At 37.6% G+C, this 6473-nt stretch overlaps 1 protein-coding gene across 2 annotated transcripts in view; it reads right to left on the reverse strand.

Moving 5' to 3' along the window:
* LOC115245665 (dynein heavy chain 5, axonemal) overlaps positions 1 to 6473 on the reverse strand; it is a 32057-nt gene that overhangs the window by 2652 nt on the left and 22932 nt on the right. The window lies entirely within an intron of this gene.

Consider the following 6473-nt stretch of genomic DNA (forward strand, 5'->3'; position numbering starts at 1 on the left):
ATATATATATATTGGAAAGAGTTACATTAAAAAAACTTGAAATATTCTCTTTATCTGAAATTTTGAACAAAAATATTTGGAAGGTCATGAAATTTTTAGGGAATCTTTTTACAGAATGAATAGACACTCTGTGTGTGTGTGTGAGAGAGAGAGAGAAAGAAATACAACCTGTAGTAAACCGATGGGAAATTGAGGATGTACTTCAGTCGTCATCCAGAGTCTGAATATCTCGTGAACAGTTTCTGTTTCAACAAGAGCATCCATTACTTCTGTACAAAAGGGCAATGATAAATGGATATTTTGTAAAAGAACCCAGCCGCCAGTACTCATAGCTTCGTTAATCATTCTTCGAGCATGAAATTCTTGACCTTGCCCCATCGATACCGAATTTAATGCTAAAATGTTAAAAATATATTAGTAATAATAAAGATAATAATGCTAATGTTAAAGATATTGTTACTAAACATACTTATATATATTTTTATATTGATTTTAATTTTTTTTAACTGTTGAGAAAAAACAATTAATTAAATTGCACACTTACGAATTGTTTTTTGTTTAGCTAATGCTGTAATTTGAGGACTCGGGTCAGATCCTATAGATAATAAGCATATCAGCGGCGTTCTAGTTTCAGATTCTAACCACGTTGTTTCTAAGTCCAATATTTTAGCTTCGCCGTATTCTTTACCCAACGATTCAATGATATATCTTCTCGCTTGGGATAAAGTTCTGTCGGGACTCCATGATCTGATGAGAAGTAACTTTCGGAACACATCAAGACTTTTTTGATAGCCGCAAGGCAATTCTTCCTCCTCTGGCTTCTCTTTTTCGTACCATATTCTCCACTCTTTTTCGCTAAATTCAATTTTAGTTAAAATTTCTGAAAATATTTCTAGTCTGCTTATTTCGACCAAATTTAGCCACGTTATATCAAGTATCCATTTAAATGGTTTCGGAGTTACTGCATTAAGATCTAAGGATGCGCCGCCTTTTATAAAAGCGTTAAATTCTGCATGAGAAATAATGCCTCTGTGACAATCTATCTTCATGGCTAGCATCAGCGTAAACAAAGGTTTACCCAGCCGCCAGTACTCATAGCTTCGTTAATCATTCTTCGAGCATGAAATTCTTGACCTTGCCCCATCGATACCGAATTTAATGCTAAAATGTTAAAAATATATTAGTAATAATAAAGATAATAATGCTAATGTTAAAGATATTGTTACTAAACATACTTATATATATTTTTATATTGATTTTAATTTTTTTTAACTGTTGAGAAAAAACAATTAATTAAATTGCACACTTACGAATTGTTTTTTGTTTAGCTAATGCTGTAATTTGAGGACTCGGGTCAGATCCTATAGATAATAAGCATATCAGCGGCGTTCTAGTTTCAGATTCTAACCACGTTGTTTCTAAGTCCAATATTTTAGCTTCGCCGTATTCTTTACCCAACGATTCAATGATATATCTTCTCGCTTGGGATAAAGTTCTGTCGGGACTCCATGATCTGATGAGAAGTAACTTTCGGAACACATCAAGACTTTTTTGATAGCCGCAAGGCAATTCTTCCTCCTCTGGCTTCTCTTTTTCGTACCATATTCTCCACTCTTTTTCGCTAAATTCAATTTTAGTTAAAATTTCTGAAAATATTTCTAGTCTGCTTATTTCGACCAAATTTAGCCACGTTATATCAAGTATCCATTTAAATGGTTTCGGAGTTACTGCATTAAGATCTAAGGATGCGCCGCCTTTTATAAAAGCGTTAAATTCTGCATGAGAAATAATGCCTCTGTGACAATCTATCTTCATGGCTAGCATCAGCGTAAACAAAGGTTTATGCCTTTCGTAAAGACTTCTCAGAGTAAACGCCCAAACTTCATACGTAAGATGACGGAGAATTATGTTTATTCGTTCGGAAGTAATCGGACTCTTCACAGATTTCGTGATTGAATTATCAAATATTGTCAAGAATTGTCTTAATGAATTTTGATACATCACATTAACATTGCTCATTTCAACTATCAAGAAATACAGGATGGATCCTCTTGACGCAACTGCACGAAATTCTTCGCGTGCCAACGTGATTTTTTTCTCAGTAAGAGCAGATACTTGCAGTTTTTCATTCACCGACTCGGCCGTAATCTTGGTTTCTCGAAGAACAGTTATTAACTCTTCATCGTCCACCAAAGAACCTTCCAAAGATGTAAGTCTGTGTAATAGCGTACCTTCAAGTTCTTTCATCGAACGTTGATTAGTCATAACTGATTCAAATAGAGCGACTCTTTCTGCTTCCAAATCGGCTTTTTCCATAAGTATCACTCGACCTAGTAATTGATCTTCTAAACCTAACATTGTCACGGTAAAGTCAATAATCGACGTTTTCGCGGATATTTCTGGACTGTACGCTGGATTTGGTAGCTTGGTAGTAATGTATAACATGAATCCTGGCATTACGTCGCATTCTTTATCTCCAACAATGACTTTTTCGATAGATCCTGATTTAATAAAGTTTTTTTCGAGTACGTTATCGAGTACTGGATCGAGTTCCTCTGCAACGTCCTCGATTAGCAATGGTCTACCCAATGAAAGGCTATCCTCGAGATGAGTACGAAAGTATTTATGATTTAGCGAAGTAATCTGCAATTCGTTTGTGCTCTCCTTATTCTTGATCCACATCTTTCCTTGATTCTGAGGATCCACAAGAAGCGGATAAGACGAAGATTTGGTGACGATAAGCGCATTCTGTACAGATAACTCATCGTTCGGCAATCCCTGAAGGGTCCATTCCGATGTTGTTGCGGTATCGACGAGCATATTTGTTATATTTAAATTTTTAGTAAAAGGTATAGATTTAGTGGTCAATATATCCATCCACGCAGTTACTAAACTTGCTCGATACTGTTGATTGTAAGGCCCGCAGTACGATAAAAATCCAGTTGCCAAAAGAACATCTCCGACTAATCGTCCTAGTTGAATCTTAAATTCTCCGCTTTGTTCCGTCCAACGAATCTTCTCTCCACCTAATCCATTTATTAAAGCAGTCGCAGCTGTCATTTTTCTCAGGCACACATTTGCAGCCTCTGTCAATCTTTGCTTTTCCGCTACTGCGGAATCGTATTGCTGCTTAACTGTTTGTAAAGCCATTTCTCTTTCGGATAATTCTCGTTCAGCATTCGCCAGATCCTCCATAGCGAGTTTTAATCGTGCTTCTTGCAATGCTAAATTAGCTTTTAACGGGAGAACTTCCTTGTTGACAGAGTGGAAGAATGCCATAGCCTTGGTCCATGACAATAAACCAGCAACGTCACCGCATACACGTCTAGCTGTTTCCATATTATAATCTTCCATTTTGAAGTAGGGTTGCAATAGCTCGACCATTTCGTTATTGATTATGTCTTTCGGATAATTTTGCAATTGTAACAAAAACGTCGTACTGGCCATAAGTTTCAACGATTCTGCCCACGATGGTTTAGGACATGGTGCAGCGGTGTCGGGCACAACGGAACCGATTTTACGTTGAAACAAAATTAATACGCAATCCATGATTCTCATTATGAGATGAGGTGGTCTGCCTAGCTTTCTTACCGTTGCTATGTGAGCAGGTTTTATAGTATTCAGAGCAGCCTCTGCTTCTTCTAACGCTGGTTTTGCAGCTTCTAATTTTTGTTCGGCCAGCGCTTTTTCATCAGCTATACAGGCTACCAATTGCTCCGCTTTTTCCTTTACTTTTTGCACTTGATTTTTAAAAGCTTCAGCCTGCATGGCTCTCTCCGTTACTTCTAAAAGTACCGTCTCGGCTTTCTCGGAAGCCTGGACCAATTCTTGTTCCATTACGGCTAAATCTCTCTTCAGGATTTCAACAGATATCGACGCTTCCTCGAGTTTTGCTAAACCTGTGTCCATTCTTTTGGCTCCTTCACCAAGCTCATGTTGCTTGGACCGATAAATGTTTTTGTATCCACCAATAAAATTTAAATAAGATTTCGGAGTCACGTGAGTAGCGCGTCGAAATCTTTGGAAATATTCGATCGAAATTTTCGAAACAATATCTTGTATAGATCCCAATGCATTCACTAGTTCAGTCTTCACATCGTTAGTGCAAGCAATTTCAAAATCATGAAGAAAATGTTTGGCAACCAAAATTAAAGCATCCTTTGGCCAAGGTTGAAACCAATCTATAGTGCAGCCTGAAATCAGAGCCGGAAAACGCTGTGCGCGATTCCGGAATTTTTCACCCACAGGAGAGAAGCAAAAAACAACATGTAAATTTTGGCAAGTTCTTTGTAAAAAGAAGTCCATCACCAATTCATTATTGAGAGTTCTTTTAGGATTTTCTCGTCTCAAGATAGGTGTTAATTCTGAAATGATTTCCGCTTGCTCGTCACGCGTGAATAAATTGCTGATAACTCCAGAGCTCAGAATATTATTCAAATATTCAAGGAAGCCTTCCTCCTTGATGTCGATATCGGTGAAGATAAATGTTGTACCTTTGCCTTGAGCACCGCAAGTGCGATACAGAAATCTGAGATCTTCTAAAAAGTTGGCTACATTATAAGATCTAGTCAAGGTAATTTGAAATGTCTTGTATCCGGCAATAAAAGAGGATAGTTTTGTCAGACTTTGTTTGCCAGAACCGCCGACGCCTACTAGCATTACATTGCCTTTCGGATGCCTAATGACTCTAGATATTTTTACTAAGTGCAGCATGGCGTCAGGGAAAAATACTAGATCCATCCCAGCACCTCTCTGCATTTCATTGAACTGTGCTAGAAACATGTCTAATCTGTCTCGTAACACTTGCGCGTCATAAACAGGTTCGTATACCTTAGGAAGCTCTACATCTGCGTCCTCACCTTCTTCACCAGTCGGTTCTGGAGCGTCTCTATAATTAAACAAATTTTGTTAACATTTTTAATGTCACAATAAATTGATGTGTTTTACAGATTATCACTACTATTACTATTACGAACCTCATAAAATCGACAAATGCAGGCTCTTGATCCAACATGTTTACGTATTTTTCGCCTAAAATATCGGCCACGACGCGAATCAATTCTTCGTCAAACCAATCTTTATCATTTTGTATCGTAAATCTGTCACTGAACACTCGTGTACATTCGTGCTTCCAAAGCAGCATCAGCACGCTTTCCTTATCAATAACCGTTGACAATGTACCGACCATACCCTGCCAGATTCTCGAGAGATCTCGGAGACTAAAGACATAATGAAACTTCGCTGGTGTTGGTAACAGTTTCGTCCGTGTTTTTTCCCAAAGTATTCTAGTTAAGGGAATCATTTTCTTAACGAGCTGACGGACTTCTTGAGAAAATCCTCTTTTGACATTGTAATGTCCTTCGCCTAAAACACTAAAAATTCGATCGATCGCCACATTGTCGGGTAATGTACAATTAAAAATACAAAACTGTCTCTTGAGTCTCGAGGGAATATCGTTTCTTCCGCCGCCGGGCTGACACATGGCTGCTAAGAAAATTACATCTACGATGGCAATGAAGTCGCCGGGTTTTTCCAGAGAATAAAATCCTTTCATGTCCATAGTCTGTCGAACGATTTCATTAGTTATTTGATCGCCCCATTCATTGATTTGCGGTAAATTCACATCATCGATAAAAATCAACATCTTTTTGCCGCCTGATGGCCCAAATGTATTTCCCATACGTTTTTCGACATAGCTTTCGATGGTTTTCTGGAATTGGTATGGACTGGTCGCTGAACTAAAATTGAAGGAGCGACTCAAAGTTGTGTCTGGATTTGTTTTCTTCATGTACGACTTCATCATAACAGTTTTAGCGGAGCCCTGCTCGCCTATTAGCAATACAGCTTTATCCTGACGACCAATCAAATTCACGAGATATTGAATTCTTACATTATCCGGTATAGGCACCAAAACATTACTGTAATCAGGCGCTGAATATTCAGGATAGACATAATTGGTCACCATGCTTGTCCACGTGTCCCACACGCCTTTATCAGTGACGAAAAAATCGAATACTGTGGCATCCGGATATCTATCGGAAGTCGGAAGATCCAAGGTATTGAAGTTTTCTCGAAGATATCTGTCGTACTTTTGTCTGTCGACAGTTTCCAGCAATGCTCCTATACCCCACACTAATGCGAATACATAAAGACGTTTTAGATATTCCGCAGTTACAGGTTGAGGTTTGTCTTTCTCTAAATCTTCATCTTCGGCTTCTTCTACTGTTGTTTCTTCAGGTATTAAACCTTCCAGCAAGCAAAGCATTTGTCTTATTATATTACATTGCAAGACATTGATGGCAAGTACTAGCGTTTGAGTGCTCCACGAATAAACCTAGAATAAAAATTTATTTATAGTTTTTATATTATACAGATAATTGTTTTACTTATAAAATTTTATACTAAATTAATTATTTGACATCTACACTTTATCATGATCAATTATATGTACATATGTTACTAAAATATTATAA

Source organism: Formica exsecta, unplaced genomic scaffold (genome assembly GCF_003651465.1).
Source record: "Formica exsecta isolate Colony F162 unplaced genomic scaffold, ASM365146v1 scaffold125, whole genome shotgun sequence".
In the NCBI taxonomy this organism is placed as follows: domain Eukaryota; kingdom Metazoa; phylum Arthropoda; class Insecta; order Hymenoptera; family Formicidae; genus Formica; species Formica exsecta.